General features: G+C 52.3%; 6 non-coding genes across 6 annotated transcripts; 2 read left to right on the forward strand and 4 right to left on the reverse strand.

Annotated features, from left to right (window-relative positions):
• Positions 1-1038: 1038 nt before the first annotated feature.
• TRNAV-AAC (transfer RNA valine (anticodon AAC)) lies at positions 1039-1111 on the reverse strand. The gene has a single exon. It is a non-coding gene; the product is annotated as a tRNA-Val (tRNA).
• Positions 1112-1531: 420 nt separating this feature from the next.
• TRNAK-CUU (transfer RNA lysine (anticodon CUU)) lies at positions 1532-1604 on the reverse strand. The gene has a single exon. It is a non-coding gene; the product is annotated as a tRNA-Lys (tRNA).
• A 5297-nt stretch (positions 1605-6901) lies between these two features.
• Positions 6902-6983, reverse strand: TRNAS-UGA (transfer RNA serine (anticodon UGA)). Its single transcript has one exon. It is a non-coding gene; the product is annotated as a tRNA-Ser (tRNA).
• A 4609-nt stretch (positions 6984-11592) lies between these two features.
• On the reverse strand, positions 11593-11665 carry TRNAR-CCU (transfer RNA arginine (anticodon CCU)). The gene has a single exon. It is a non-coding gene; the product is annotated as a tRNA-Arg (tRNA).
• Positions 11666-12408: 743 nt separating this feature from the next.
• TRNAS-UGA (transfer RNA serine (anticodon UGA)) lies at positions 12409-12490 on the forward strand. The gene has a single exon. It is a non-coding gene; the product is annotated as a tRNA-Ser (tRNA).
• Positions 12491-15240: 2750 nt separating this feature from the next.
• Positions 15241-15322, forward strand: TRNAS-GCU (transfer RNA serine (anticodon GCU)). Its single transcript has one exon. It is a non-coding gene; the product is annotated as a tRNA-Ser (tRNA).
• Positions 15323-15492: the final 170 nt, after the last annotated feature.

The following is a 15492-nucleotide window of genomic DNA, read 5'->3' on the forward strand; positions in this document are numbered from 1 at the left end:
TGGAAGAAAATTGTCACAACCATATATAGCAAAGGATACACTTAAAAAAAACAAACACATATGAAAAGGACAAATCAAATTTCAGACCAGAACAGGGATGCGGGGGGGAAGGTAAATGTCTGTGAGCTAATGATATTAGAGGTGATATTTGGGGAAGCTATCTTTGTAATGGGTAAGATAACTAGAGTCTTTGTTAGGACCCCGCCGTAAAGTGTCGAATTTTAGCATGAATAACAGTTCAGAGGATTCCCTTTAAAGTGCAGTTTTAAAAGGCTTTTGAAGCAGGATGCAGGTAATTAAGTCATTGAGTTAATGTCCTTTCTGAGTTAAAATGGCAAGAAACTGGTTTTTTTCTGTATTTTGTTTCAGCTACCCTAGACTAACATGGCTACTTTTCTATCACTATTTTAAGCTGCAGTGATTCATGTGAGCCCAGCTAGACATTCAAAGTTTGTGGGTTCAAGTCCCACGAGTGTCACTTTAGCTGCTTTCTCATTTCCAGGGCGCAGCTTTTACAGAACAGGCAATCCTTAGAGTGAAAGTGGGGTGGGCTTGAGTCCAGACAGTTCCCAGCAGACCCCAGTGAGGATGGAGGGAATGGCTGGTTCTTGCGGTTGGGGCTGGGAGTTGTTCTGAAAGGCTTCAGGTGCCATTAGATCATTTTATCCCTCCCTGTCTCCTACCAGTGCTGAGCAACACTCAGGCTGTGTCTGCCCTACACTGCTCTTCTGGGAAAAGCTACGCACATTTCAAAACCCAACTTGTGCAGCTTTTTTGGAAGAGGCTTTTCTGACATTTGGCCTGTTACACTGGGCAAGTCACACAAGGGAGGCAGCAGGCAGAGCCAGCCCAATGCACCAGCCTCCCAGGGCAGGGGAGGCCAAAGCACAAGCAGCTGCCTGGCCTAATTTATCTGGCTTCCCCAGGTTGGCACCCAGGGGCATTATCAGCTGACGTTACCCGCACCCTGTCACATGAGGGTTGGGCTCGTCAGCAGCAGCTGCAGTTACCTGGGCACCCCAATAGGAGAAGACCCTGTGTTTCTGCCTGGCTTTGAACCAGGGACCTTTTGCGTGTTAGGCAAACATGATAACCACTACACCCCAGAAACACATTTCAAGGGATGGAACTTGTCTGACTGTTCTGTTCCTGGCTCTTTCTAACACCCTGCTCTGCAGGGGAGGGGGATGCTCCTTGTGAAAACTCCACCTCTTGTTCTCAGGGACGCGCCTAATTTCCTCACCAGCCCCTTGAGATTTGTAGCTCAAAGCTGGAGCTGCTGTGGCAGGAGGTGAAGCTACAGAAGCTGACTGGGGACAATCAGTAGGCGGAGGGTTATTTTTTCTCCCCCTGGGCTGATGTGGCTAGAGAGGAGGAGAAGAAAATCCTCTTCCTTTCTCCTCAGAAGATGGGAATTGCAGTTGGTTTTCCTAAAGCTGGACCCCAGGACTAGACTTTTTCTTTCTAAAACCCTGGTGAGAAATTAGAGCCAATTGCTCACAGGCTGAGAATGTGAGCTAAGGAAGGGCACCACCCAGCATAGGGCTTGAACCCATGACCCTGAGATTAAGAGTCTCATGCTCTACCAACTGAGCTAGCCAGGCTGTGTGGGAAAAGTTTCCTAATATCCCATCTCAGGGTAACAGGAGCCAAGTGTTCTCCACTGACTGACTCAAGGCTCTTTCTTGCCCCTAATGTGGGGTTCTGGTCTGTGGAGAGGTTTGAACTCGAACCCCTCTCCCGACACACCCACTTCTTTCCCCACAAGGAACGGACCCATTTCCATCTCTCCAGGGACAGGAGAAGGGCTCTGGCCTGTTCTCTGCAAAATGCTCAGCCTGTTTCATTTTCTGCAGGAACGAGTGGGATCCATGCGCCCTGTTCCCCAGTGACAAGTGTGTGTCCTCTTCCCCCCTTTCCACAGACACAGCAGGCCAGGGGGCTATGAGCCTCCAGAGGCCCCTTCCTACTTGGCCTCCCACAAAGTTGGGGTAAAAAGCTGCTAGACCCCAGCCCTCTGGGCCAAGCCATGGCAGAGGTAGCAGGATTCACTCCCATCTTCTCCTGCCCGTGCCCTGGTACTGAGGGGCCGGCCCCTTTCCTGCTGCCCCAACTCTTATTCCCACAATGCACTTTGCGCAGGGGCCGTTGGTCTTTGTGCCAAGGTGCGTGGCTGGCAGCCAGGACTCAGGACCCTTCCCCCAATCCCCCCTCTGACCCGCTCACACTGTCTGGCTGCCTCCAGCACAGGCTGAGCTCAGGGGCCAGGTGGGTGACCTGCCCTGCAGCTGTGATGGCATCAGGCCCTTCCCGCCTGCTCAGTCTGGAGATGGAGCTCCAGTGGCCTCAGACACCCAGCAAGAGGAACAAAACTCTCTGTGTTGAACCTCAGGGAATGGAAGCTGAAGCACCTGAACCTTGTAACAACCAGCTGAGGCCCAGCAGGTCCCACTGAGATTTGAACTCAGATTGTAGGATTCAGAGTCCTGAGTGCTGCCCCTTACACCATAGGACCTGTGCTGTGAAAGTGCAGTGGGCACCTCTGACTCTCAGCTCTCAGGCTGGCCTCTGCTCTCCTGGCTTCTCTCCAGCTGCTTCATCTCCAAGGACTCCCTGTCCTGCCCCAGCTCTGCTGCTTTCAGGGCAAATCCCTTGTTAGGACCAGTCACACTCTGGGGTCAGTGAGGGTCCCTCCCACCTGAGCTGTGAGTCACACAAAAGCCTCGTTTCCTGCTCCGTTCCCAACGCTGGATGCAAACACACGGTTGCTCTGGGGGTGTAACAAGTGCCCCCTTAAAAAGCTCATCAATTGAAATGAAACTTTTACATCTCCAGCTGTGTCACACTTTGGGTTTCTATTGAACAGGGATTCTTCAAATGACCACAAACCCCTCACGTGCTCTAGTGCCAATGCACATAAACCAGACAAACCCGTCCCTCAGCTGGAACCAATTCAAACCGGCTCTGTGTGTGTGTCTGGTTTCTGTTTCCATCCATTCAACAAGGGTATGATCTGATCTGGATGCCCATTGGCTCGTCCTTACTCTCCTTTGGCCGTGTCCTGCAGAAGAACAAGGACCACGTCCAGCTGGGGATGAATGGCCACAATCGATCTTACAGCGTTTGATTTAGCAAGTCCAACTAAGACTCACTAAATCAAACCCAGAGGCCACCCCCACCAGCTTCCAGCACTTCTGCTCTTTGCCCCCTTCGGCTTTCTGCTGTGGGGACATGGCCAACTCCAGCTACGTAGGGAGGGATGGCAGGGAGAGCAGACACATTGGCCAGGCACCACTGGGGGCTGCCTCCTTCGCCTCCCCAATACCCAGCAGCTGCTTGGCCAGCTTAGTCATGGGGCTGCTCTCTGGGACTTCTCTCCCAGCTCCTCCACCTGTTGCCATTGCCCATCCCAAGGGAGGGGGGACGAGAGTCACTCTCCACAGTTGCAGGAGCTGCAGAGCATGCACTTTTGGGAAAGGCTTTATTTTTCAAAAGATCAGCGTCTAGACTTTCGCTTTTCTCCGACAAAAAAAGCAGCAGCCATTTTTATGCTAATGAAGCGTGAGAGATTTAAATCCCCGCTTCATTAGCAATTGCAATACATCTAATTTTCTGAAAAAGGGATGTAGTCTAGATGTAGCCAAGAAGTTTTACAGTAAAGCGTGGTAAGCGAGGGCTTCTTGCATAAGAGCTACGCTCTTTTCTAACAGGTGTAAGTCCTCTTGCTCAAGAGCTCTTGCGTAAGAGAGCCGTGTGGACACAGGACAGGTGTTTCTTGGGCAAGAAAGCCCAATGGCTAAAATGGCCATCAGAGCTTTCTTGCACAAGAGAGCGTCCACACTGCCATGGATGCTGTTGCCCAAAAGCACAGCTCACACATGGCAGGGTGGACGTGTTCTTGCATAAGACCCCTTGCGCAAGATACTGCCAGTGCAGACACAGCCAAAGGGATCTTCAGAGATTAAGTCCAGCCCCCTGCCTCACAGCAGGACAAAGCACCATCCAGATTGATGTCTCTCCAAAACACAAAGCTACCAGGATTGGGGTTTGAACCCAGGCAGACAAACATCTAGTGGAGCTTAAATCCAACTCCTTAACCACTCCGCCACCCTGGTGGTACTTAGGATGCTGAAAGGGTGAAAGTTCTCTCCCCAGACAGACCAGGGACTCTCTCTCAGAGCATCTGCCCGTCCCATCTCTGTGCCAGGACTTCCCACTGCGAGGGCGAGAGAGTCACCCACTCCCCCCAGTGAGGAGGGAAGAAGGAAAGCCAAACAAGACAAAACCCAGCCTTCCCAGGGATTCCGAGGGACAAAGGCCTGGTGGGGAAAATACCATCCCCCTTCACCCAGGCTGCGTCTAGATTGGCATGATTTTCCAGAAATGCTTTTAACGGAAAAGTTTTCCGTTAAAAGCATTTTCAGAACAGAGCGTCTAGATTGGCACGGACACTTTGCCACAAAAGCACTTTTTGCAGAAAAGCGTCCGTGCCAATCTAGACGCGCTTTTCTGCAAAAAAGCCCCGATCGCCATTTTTGCAAATCTGAGCTGTCTACACTGGCCCTTTTGCACAAAAGCTTTGCGCAAAAGGGACTTTTGCCCGAATGGGAGCAGCATAGTATTTCCGCAAGAAGCACTGATTTCTTACAGTAGGAAGTCAGTGCTTTTGCGGAAATTCAAGCGGCCAGTGTAGACAGCTGGCAAGTTTTTCTGGAAAAGTGGCTGATTTTCTGGAAAAACTGGCCAGTCTAGCCACAGCCCTGCAGGGGTATTAGCTCAAATAGCAGTGTGTTCAATTAGCATGTAAGAGGTAGAGGGATCAATGCTGGGAGAAATCCTTGTTTGTCTTTTTACTGGCAGAGCCAGCCAGGGGGCTAAGTGGCTCCAGTAGCCCCACAACTTCTTAGTTGCTGTCCCCAAAAGCCAGCCACATTGGGGCAGAGAGCTGCTGGACACCAGCCCTCCTGGGCCAGGCAGTGGCAGGAGCACTGGGGACAGGTTGCAGGTGGGGCAGAATTAGCTGCATTGGAAAAGTGCTGCCTTTGCAAGTGAGAGGTAGCAGGATTCACTCCCATCTTCTTCCACTACTTGCTGGTGCTGAGGGGTTGGCTCTTTTCCTGCTGCCCCAACTCTTATTCCCACAATGCGCTTTGTGCAGGGGCCATTGGTCTTTGTTCCAAGGCGTGTGGCTGGGAGCCAGGACTCAGGGCCCTTCCCCAAATATATGAATCCTGCCCCCCCCCCCCCGCCCCGCCCCACCGACCCTCTGTTCCACTCACACTGTCTGGCTGTCGCCCACATGCTGAGGTCAGGGGCCAGGTGAGTGACCTGCCCTGCAGCTGTGACAGCATCAGACCCCTCCCACCCACCTGCTCAGTCTGGAGACCAAGCTCCAGTGGCCTCAGACACCCAGCAGGAGGAACAAAATTGTCTCCATTGTCCCTAAAGACAAGGAAGCCAAAGCACGTGAAGCGCGAGGACCTTGCAGTAACCAGCCCAGCCAGGCCCACTGAAACTTACATTCATCTTGGAGGATTCAGAGTCCCGAGTGCTGCCCCTTGCACCATGGCACCTACAGCTGACAGCCCACGGGGGCACCTGGGCCTCTCAACTCTCAGGCTGGCCTCTTCTCCTGGCTTCCCTCCAGCCCCTTCATGGCTCAGGAGTCTCTGTCCTGCCCCAGCTCTGCTACTTTCAGAGCAAATCCCTTGTTAGCACCAGTCACACTCTGGGGTCAGTGAAGGTCCCTCCCACCTGAGAGGTGTGTTACACAAAAGCTTCGTTTCCTGCCCAATTCCCAACACTGGCTGCAGCTGTCTACTTTCATGAGGGTGTAGCTCAATGATAGAGCTTTTGATGGCAGATCAAGTGGTCCTTGGTTCAACTCCAAGTGCCCCCTTGGAAAAAGTTCTACTAGCAATATTTTTTGTTTCCAGGTCCATCATACTCTGGCTTTACATTGCTTGAGGTTCTTGACATTAATAAGAACCCTTAACGCAGAGCTACTCAACTTTGGAAGCCACAGGGTTATGCCACAAGAAACACTTCCTGTTGGCCTGGCTGGAACATGGCACCACATGAGCATGTTGTTAACACCCATGTGCCCCTGGGGTCCTGAGGAGCACTAGAGATGTCAGGCAGCTCTGTCCTCCCAGCCTGGGGCTGTCTGTCTGGGCCATGCACATACACACACTGGCCCCTTTCTAGGGCAGGGCTCCTGCTGTTCCTTGGTTTACTCAGCCTGGGAGTTGGGCTTTTCCCAAGCAGCAGGAGCTGTGTTTACCTGGGGAGCCACAATAAGAGCAGAACCCCCTCACCCCTGTTTCTGCTTGGCTTTGAACCTGGAGGCTTTTGCATATTAAGCAAACATGATAACCACTACCCCACAGAAACATGGGACAGAAACATGCTTGTCAGTTTTTTTCTGTACATAAAGTTGGACAAATATTCTGTTACTAATTCTTTGCCCAAGGCAGAGCAAGAGCAGGGAACAAGACCCCCCCCCCCCCCAATACTTCTCTAGACCCTTTGCTCCCAACACAGAGCGGGGGGGGGGCGGGGCTGTGCGCCTCGGGAGGAGTGACCCACATCATATCCCCAGCATTTCTACCCTTCATGGATGGACCTTTGGGGGAGGCCCAGACGCTCCATCCTCTCAACTCCTATCACACTCTAGAGCAGGGCAGCCCCCAGGGGTAGGGCTGAGCCATGGGGTGCTGAGCAAGGGGCAGAGGCTGCAGGAGCTGAGAGTTTCCCTAGAGCTCAGAGACCCATAATGAGGCACCAGGCCCAGTGTCTCTCTCAGAAAGGCGCAGAAAGAGATTGACTGGGGGCAGGGAGAGTGGCTCAGGGGTTGTGCAGTTTGTTGCCCAGGTTAGGGGTGTGGCCAAAACACAGGCCTCGCTGTTAGCAGGATTTGAACCTGCGCAAGGAAACCCTACTGGATTTCAAGTCCAACGCCTTAACCACTCGGCCATCACAGCTGTGAGGTCAGTAATGCCTCAGGGCCAGGGAAATAGGTAAATAATCCCAGTGCCCAGACCTGACATCACCTCCCCCACCGAATTCACACAGCAAACCTGGCTCCCCGAGAACAGGGGGAGCTTGGGGTCTCATTGCTGGGCCGTGGGGTGAAGCATCAAACCAGCCCCCTCCTGTAGGGCCTGTGAGTGTTGCTGTCCCTGCTGTACAGACAGGGCCATGGAGACAGGGAGAGATTCACTGAATGGGCCAAGGTCACCCAGTGAGTTAGAGCCCAGCTCTGCTCCCAGCTCCCTGCCCCACCCACCGATGTGCTGACTCCCTCGCTGCCAGGGGACTGTTTGCATTGGCCTCTTCTGTTTTCATTTCTGCTGTGAGACATTGGGACAGTTGGCCAGGGCGTCCCGCAGTTGCCATCTCCCTCTGTGCAGATGCTGTCCAGAGCTCCGACTAGCAAACGCTGACACTGCTGTTAGGTCCAGACCAGAGGAGAGTGTTTAAGGGTTATTTCGGAAGAAGGGTTTTCTCCCCAAATAACTGCATCTAAACGGTGTTTTTTATTTCATAATAAAGTATTTTTAAAGAGCGCTCATCCGTGATTATGCAAATGTTACGCGGGATATTTAAATCCCAATTTCATTTACAATTTCGAATGTCTCCATTTGCATCCCTCTCCTGAAGGAGACTGCAAGTGTCAACATGTCCTGGGTGTTGCAACCTCCCAGCACTCACCTGATGTTCCCTCCCCGCTGCCTGAAGACGTTTGGGAGTCCTCCTGCGTCTCCTGGAGCTGCAGGTCATCAGCGTTGTCATCCTGAAGCTGCCGCCGCTGCTGCCCAGGTGTCTCCATCCCAGACTCCACAACTATCCCTGGAGACAGGGGATCCCCACACCCCGGGATTCGGTCCAGTTCCTCACAGTATGCACAGTGCTGCGGTGTTTCCCCAGAGTGGGACCTGCCCTCCCGGGCCCTCACATACCCCTCCCGCAATTCGTTGACCTTGGGTCTGACTTGGTCTAGGATGCAGGACGGGGGAGGTGGCCTTTCTCTGCAAGGCCATCAGCCATTGGGCCACATGTTAGATAATTTCATGGAGGTTAGGTCCATAAAAGGCTAGTAGCCAGGGGATAGAAATGGTGCCCCTGGCCTCTGTTTGTCAGAGGCTGGAGACAGATGGCAGGAGACAAATCGCTTGATCGTTGTCATCGGTCCACCCCCTCCGGGGCACCTGGTGCTGGCCACTGTCGGCAGACAGGACACTGGGCTAGACGGACCTTAGATCTGACTCAGTACGGCCGTTCTGATGTTTTTATGTTAATAAACGTCCACATTCCTCCACCTGGACTGCCGGGCCTGCAGAGACTCCCCCTCGGATCACAGCTCCAAGAGGGTCTTTATCTCTGGCCCAGACACTGACAGTGCCCAGTGTTTCTGCCCCTTGCTTGGTCCTGTGATGTGTCCCTGAAGAGGTCTCTGGGGGCTTGTGCCTGAGACATGGCTCTCCAAAAGGCAGACGTGCTCGATCTTAGGCAAAGGACCCAGAAACAACACTCTATGGCAAAAAACACACGGACGGCTCTTGGTCCGCATCCCTGGGCCACACAGAGTATCCAGAAGCCACTTCCCCACCTCTCCCTTGGCTGCTCTAGAGCTTAGCCCAAAGTCTGATAAACTCTACTCTCCCACCCAACAACCTCTGGGACTCCTCTCCCACCCGGCTCCTCACACCACGGAGAGTGCAGGGCAGCCACTACCCCAGCGTCACCACTTCTGGTCTGTGCGTAATGGCCAAGAAGTTCTGCTTTACCCAAACCACACGGGCACCCTCTCGCCTCTGGCCAGCCTCATGGCAGATGTGGACTTCCCTCACTAATTTTCCCAGCAGCTTTGCAGGCAGGCATTGGAAGTATAATGGTGAGCATAGCTGTTTTCCAAGTAGTTGACCTGGGTTCAATTCCTAGTCAAGGCAATGTTGGGAGGGAGCATCAAAGTTCCTTGCTGAGCTTTTACACCAGGAGTGTCCAAACTTTTTTCAAAGAGGGCCAGATTTGATGAAGTGAACATGCGTGAGGGCCGACCATTTTGCCTGACATTCTTTGAACCATTAAAATTAAATGCAAATTAACTATTTTATGCAAAGTTTATTGCAAACAGCATACTTTTCATTTCGTCACATGGATGACAAATCTAAACAGGTGTTAAATAACTCTGCCTTTCATATCTGAAGGCCAGATGAAAAAAAAAATCTAAGAAGCTGAAATATATGTCAGGAACATTGTAAAGTACATTACATATTATTAGTAATAAAGGTTGTCTGTCAACTTTTAAGTTAAAAAAATATGAACAGGAACATAACACCAAGTATACATGTGTCCAAATATATTTATAACTGATTTAGACCAACTGACATTAACTGAGATTTTACAATGTATTCATCTCAATACATACGGATTCATTGGGGGCCATAAAAGATAGATATTGCCAAATTACCTGTGGGGCCATATTAAACCGGAACACGGGCCGCAATTGGCCCACGGGCCGGACTTTGGACATGCCTGTTTTACACGAACCCTGAAAAACAGGCACAAACGGGTCCTGCAGCTGTGGGCTACCTCTCTCGGCTTTTCATCCTCTCCGAGGGCATGCACACCAATGCGGTTCCTCCCTCACATACCCCTGCCACAATTCCTTGACCTTGGCTCTGACTTGGTCTAGGATGCGGGGGTAGGAGGGAGGTGACCTTTCTCTGCTAGACCATTGGCAATAAATATCTGCATTCCCCCGCATGGACTGCAGGGCCTGCAGAGACTCCTCCTCGGACCACAGCTCCAAAAGGATCTTTTTCTGTGGCCCAGACCATGACAGTGCCTGGCGTTTGCTGCCCCTTGCTTGATTTGATTCCCAGACAATGCAAGGTGGGAAGGGAACAGGCAACCTCCTGGGGGAGATCTTATTTAACCCTGAATAACAGGCACAAGTGGGTCCCACAGCCAAGGGCTCCCTCTCACCACTTTTCATGGGGAGCAGCTCAAACAAAACTAATTTGGCTGTAGTGGGGTCTGCATGAGGCTTGTACCCGTGACCTGGGCATTATTAGCATCACACTCTAAACAGCTGATCCAGCAGGCCTATGAGTGGCCCCATAATAGAGGGAAGAGAAGAGTTTTCCCTGCCATTAGGGAAAGCCAGCCAGGCCAAGGGCCTTTTAGCCACTGGTTCTGTGCTGTCTGGAGCCTCCTCCTACCAATTTTCTGGCCTGTTTCCTGAAAAGCTCTCAGCCTCTTGCCTGTTTCTGCTTCCCTGTCCATAGCAGGCAGCTAAAAGTCGGGGCAGTAGAACTTTGCCAGCACAGAGCTTGAACCCACAACTTTGGCATTACTAGCTCCATGCACTAACCAACCAAGCTAGCCAGCCAACCAACCAGAACATGGCTTCCAAATAGCCCTTTCAGAAAGGCACGTCCGGCAGTTGCAGGGATGTCACGGCAGCTGCCAATGGCTCTTCTCTGACAGGGCCACTAGCGACTCACTGTGACGTGGGCTGGCTAGTCCAGCTGGTTTGAGGTTTGGTCACGGTGGCTGGTGGCCAACATGGTGCACTGAGACCCAGGGCAAAGAGGCAGCCGGAATCTCTTGCTGCCAGCACCTTGCCTCCCAGCTTCTTCCCTGTCAGCAGCAGCTGCAGCCCCTTTCAGTCACTGGGTCAGCCTGGGAAGGGAGGCAGGATTGGGGCCAAGTAGGGAGTCAGGCTGAGGGGGGCAGGCAAAGCTCGTCTTGCCTTGCAGGGCCACTGGCAACAGCTTCTCTCTTGTGCGTTGCTGAGGAGAAAAACACCCTGAGAGGGACCAAAAAGACCAATTTAAAAGAGAATTTAGAGGGGGGGGGCACCAAGGGGGCAAGAGTCAGAGTCTGGCAGCTTCTTAGACATAGGAGAGGCCTCCCCTGGCCACCCATGGAACTGCTGGTTCAGGAGGAGCATTGGGAAGAAGGAAACCACAAGCCTGGAGTGGGTGCAGAGGCTGCTGTGACTGGCACTGGCAAGGCAGGGCTCTGACTCCAATTGCTGGGACAGGAGAGCCAGCACCACACGCCCTTGTGATTCCCTGGGGGTGTCCGTGCTCAGAGAGCCTGAGGGTGCAACCTCTGCAGCTCCTGCAGCCATGGAGAGTCAGGGTCTGTGGGCATCAGGTGCTTCTCACTTGTGGTTTCCTTCTTCCCAACACTCCTCCCCAATCAGCCTTTTCCTGAACCAGCAGTTCCATGGGTGGCCAGGGGTGGCCTCTTCTGTGCCCGCACCATGCTCAGGGCCTGGGGATTTTCTGTCCGTTTGCCAGACCAAATAGCTAGCGCCCCCCCCCCCCGGAGTCTCTGCCTCTCATGGGCCTTCTCATCCTCAGGATCTGCTTTGTCTCCAGACAGACCCTGCTCTGCTACTACAGCCACCTCCCTCTGGCTGTCACTCCTGAGCCTTCTAGAGCAAAATGTGCCCCTTCATTCTGACACCTGGGCTTTTAGCACCCAGATTTGCAGCAAGGGAGACAGCCACAGCAGAGCAGCCTCATCAACTACTTCAGAGAGCAGAGTAAACTCTTTGTTGGTGAGAGAAACTGTCACCCCAGGTGGAACTTGAACCCACAATCCCTGGCTTAGGAGGCCAGTGCCTTGTCCATTAGGCCACTGGGGCACAAAAAAATGCCTGCCAGGGACAGAAATTCACCCTTCTAAATGTCCCTTCTTCAACTTTTAGCCCCTGATTAAGCCCCTTTCAAGAAGCCAGATACACAGGAAGGGCTGATCACACCCCTCTGAAAATCAGCTTTCCATGGGTATCTGTAGCTAGCTCTGAGTCGTCTCCCTCCCGAAACCAGGGAAGTGTCTCCCACCGCTGCAGCCTCCTGAGGCTCTATGGCCGTGTCTGTACAGCAGGGACAGCAACACTCACAGCCCCACAGGAGGGCCCCTGGCCTAGCAATGTGGCCCCCTGAGCAGCCTCTGATGTTCCCTGCTTGAGCCCCAGAACCAGCCCTGAGTGACGGGGGCAGAGGGGGAGCAGCTCACACATGCCAAGGGGCTGGCCAGGGGCAGGACATGAGCCCTGGGAGTCAGCAGTGACATCACAAGGAACTTTTTCAGCACCTCAGCTCATTGGCTGGGAGGCCGTGACCTCACAGAGGGACCATGGCAACAGCCAGGTGGGACAGGCTGCAGGGCAGGGGCATCTCAGAAACCCCCATGGCCTGGCTGCCTGGAGCCTCCTTTGTGAGGTTTCCCCTTGAACTTACCTCCCAGGCAGCCTCAGACCAAAGCGGCCAGGACTCCTCTGCATGACTGTTGAAATGGTTTGCTGTGTGAATTCTGTGGGTCAGGTGACATCAGGCCTGGGCACTGGGATTATTTACCAGTTTCCCTGGCCTACTGTTACTTAGAGCTGTGATGGCCGAGCGCTTAAGGTGTTGGACTTGAAATCCAATAGGGTTTCACTGTGCAGGTTCAAATCCTGCTCACAGCGAGGCCTGTGTTTTGTCCATACACCTTCCTAGGGCAACATGGTACCCAAACCCTGAGAAGAACATGCCTGTCCCATCAGAAGGGACACCTGCAGAAGGCAACAGAGGCTAGAAAAGCAGGAGAGAACATGGGTTGCAGGGTCCTGCCTAACAATAGGAAAACCAGTCTGGCTTTCAGCAGAGCCACCTCCCCATGGACACTGCCAGGGGACCAAGCAGCTCCAGTGGCCCCTCCACCTCCCCACTTGCTCTCCAAAAGCCAGCCCTGGTTGGGTAGAAAGATGCTGGGCCCAGTGGCCTCCCTTCACCTGGCAGAGGCAGAAGTGATGGAGACAGGCCCAGGGGTGTGTGGGCTACAAAAGCCTCTTATTTCCTTCTCAGCTCCTAACAGTGCAAACAGCAGGGGGTGTAGCTCAGTGGTAGAGTGTTTGACTACAAATTATATGAGTGTTACTTCAAATCCAACTGACCATTTACTGGAAACATTTATTTCTCCAATTCCCTTACATTCTAGGTTTCTATTTTTTGGATTCTATAAATGAATACGAACCCTCACTGCTGTCCTGTGCCAATGCACATAAACCAGGCAAACCCGTCCCTCGGCTGGAGCCAGCTCAAACCCGCTGTGGGTCTGGTTTCTGTTTCCATCCATTCAACAAGGGTGGGATTTGGAAGCCCAATGGCAGGTCCTTGGTCTCCATGGGCTGTGATGTGCAGAAGAACAAGAACCACACCCAGCTGGGGAGGAACGGCCTAGTGTGTATTGCAATTGGTGGAGGAGTTGCCCAAATCTACCGGAGATGGGCAGGAGCCTGTTACAAACACACACTAAACACCATTATCAGACTGCCTGGTGCACATTCCTACCTTCCCTTGTGCACATAACATACCTGGGGCTCTGATTACTGGCCACCTGCCTTTCACACAGATCATTGATCCTTGTGACTTTCAGGTACATTCATATGGCAGCTGTTTAAACATAATGTGCTTCTATTGCATGATCAGCACCAGAATCTCCGGCTATGTCTACACTACGAATTTTCTCAGCAATAAAGGTGCTAACGAGGGTCTCATTTGCATGAGTCATGATCTTATTTGCATATTTTCTGGCAAACTGATTTTGTGCTGGGGTTCTTGTGCAAAAACAAGCAGTGTGGAAGTTTTCTTTTTGTGCAAAACCCCCTTTTTTGCAAGATCAGGATACCTCTTTTTTGGGGGGGCATAAGAATCTTGTGAAAAAGGGGGCTTTGTGCAAAAAAAATGTTTGCACTGCTTGTTTTTGCACAACAATCCCCATCGGCAGAAAATCTACAAATGAGCTCGTGAATCATGCAATTGAGTCCCTCATTAACATATTTTTAAGGAGAAAACTTCCAGTGTAGATGTACCCTCTCTGAGTCACCAGCAGTGGGGCTGTTAGTGTCGGCATCTAACTAATTGCACCATTAGGCCATGTCTTCACTCAGGTGGAGATCGCTGCTGCAATCCATCTTCCAGAACTTGATTTAGCAAGTCTAGCTAAGCCTCACTAAATCAAACCCCTAGGGCACCTCCTGCTCTTTGCTACTATCCTACTCCCACTGTGAGAGCACCACCAAGCTCAACTGAAGGTAAAACCAACTCCAGATACATGTTGAAGAATGGTGGGAAGAAAAGACCCATTGACCTGGCAACAAGGCACCAGCTTTAGTAGAACCAAAGAGAAAACCAACTGCAATTTCCATCTTCTGAGGAGAAGGGAAGAGGATTTTCTTCTCCTCAGTTCTAGCCACATCAGCCCAGGGGGGAGAAAAAATAACCCTCCGCCTGCTGATTGTCCCCTGCACCTTCTGGCGCAAAAGCCTCTTCCACAAAAATGGTGGCTCATTAGATATGCAAATGAGGCTCACCCACTGCATTGGCCACTTGCCACTGCTCCTACCGGCCGCCCGCCAGCCACTCCCTCCAGCCGCCCCATCCATGCTGCTGTGGGTGCCAGTGTCTCACCACACTGTGAAATCAGACCAGAGATGGACACTGTCAGTAAACACTCATATCAGAAACGCTCCTCTGGATGCTGGGCCCACCAGAGCCGTGTGCCGCTGCCATCTGCCTGCTCCGCGGACATCTTCCCATTGCAGAGCGCGCTGAGCCAGACTGTGACTAGACAGCCCCTCTCTGGGCACCCAGGGGCTACATCTACACTGCAGGCTTCTTGCTCAAGAATGGCCGTTCTTGTGCATAAACTTGAGGAACATCTACACTGCGCGTGCGTTCTTGTGCAAGTAAATTTACAGCAAAATGAAGGAAAAGGGCTTCTTGGGCAAGAGTTATTCCTCTCCCCATGAGGAATAAACCCTCTTGTGCAAGAGCTCTTGCACAAGAAGGTAGTATGAATGGGCAACAGGGTTTTTTTGTGCAAGAAATCCCTATGGCTAAAATGGCCATCAGAGCTTTGCAGCACAAGAGAGCGTGCACACTGCCATAGACATTCTTGTGCAAAAGCACATGGCAGTGTGGACGTGCTCTTGCACAAGACATTTTGCGCAAGAACTCCTGCACAAAACAGTTCTTGTGTAAGAAGCCTGCAGGGTAGATGTAGCCAGGGGGTGTCTGGGTTTGTTACGAGCACTAAGCTTTGTACAACAGCCCAGGGAACATTGTGAAAAGCCAAAACCTTCCCACCCTGGGTGTCCCTGGCCAGCCTGCGAGTGGCACAAAGGTTCCTGGCAGTGACGGCTTTGGGTAATTGGTAACAAACCCCAACAGCTCAGATGAGGTGGCCGAGTGGTTAAGGTGATGGGCTGCTAATCCGTTGTGCTCTGCATGCAGGGGTTCGAATCCCTTCCTCATTGGATGTTTGCAGCCCTTCCTCTTGCTTCTCCCAGATCTCTCTCCAGTTCAGTGCCAGCCCCTCCCACTGCAGCCTGGGGAAAGGGGAAATCTCCACAGAGACACTCCCAGATGGGACCCTCAATCCCTTCTGCCCTCAAGGGGAAACCTCACAAAGGAGATTCCAGGCAGC

The sequence above is a fragment of the Pelodiscus sinensis genome, unplaced genomic scaffold (genome assembly GCF_049634645.1).
Source record: "Pelodiscus sinensis isolate JC-2024 unplaced genomic scaffold, ASM4963464v1 ctg35, whole genome shotgun sequence".
Lineage (NCBI taxonomy): Eukaryota > Metazoa > Chordata > Testudines > Trionychidae > Pelodiscus > Pelodiscus sinensis.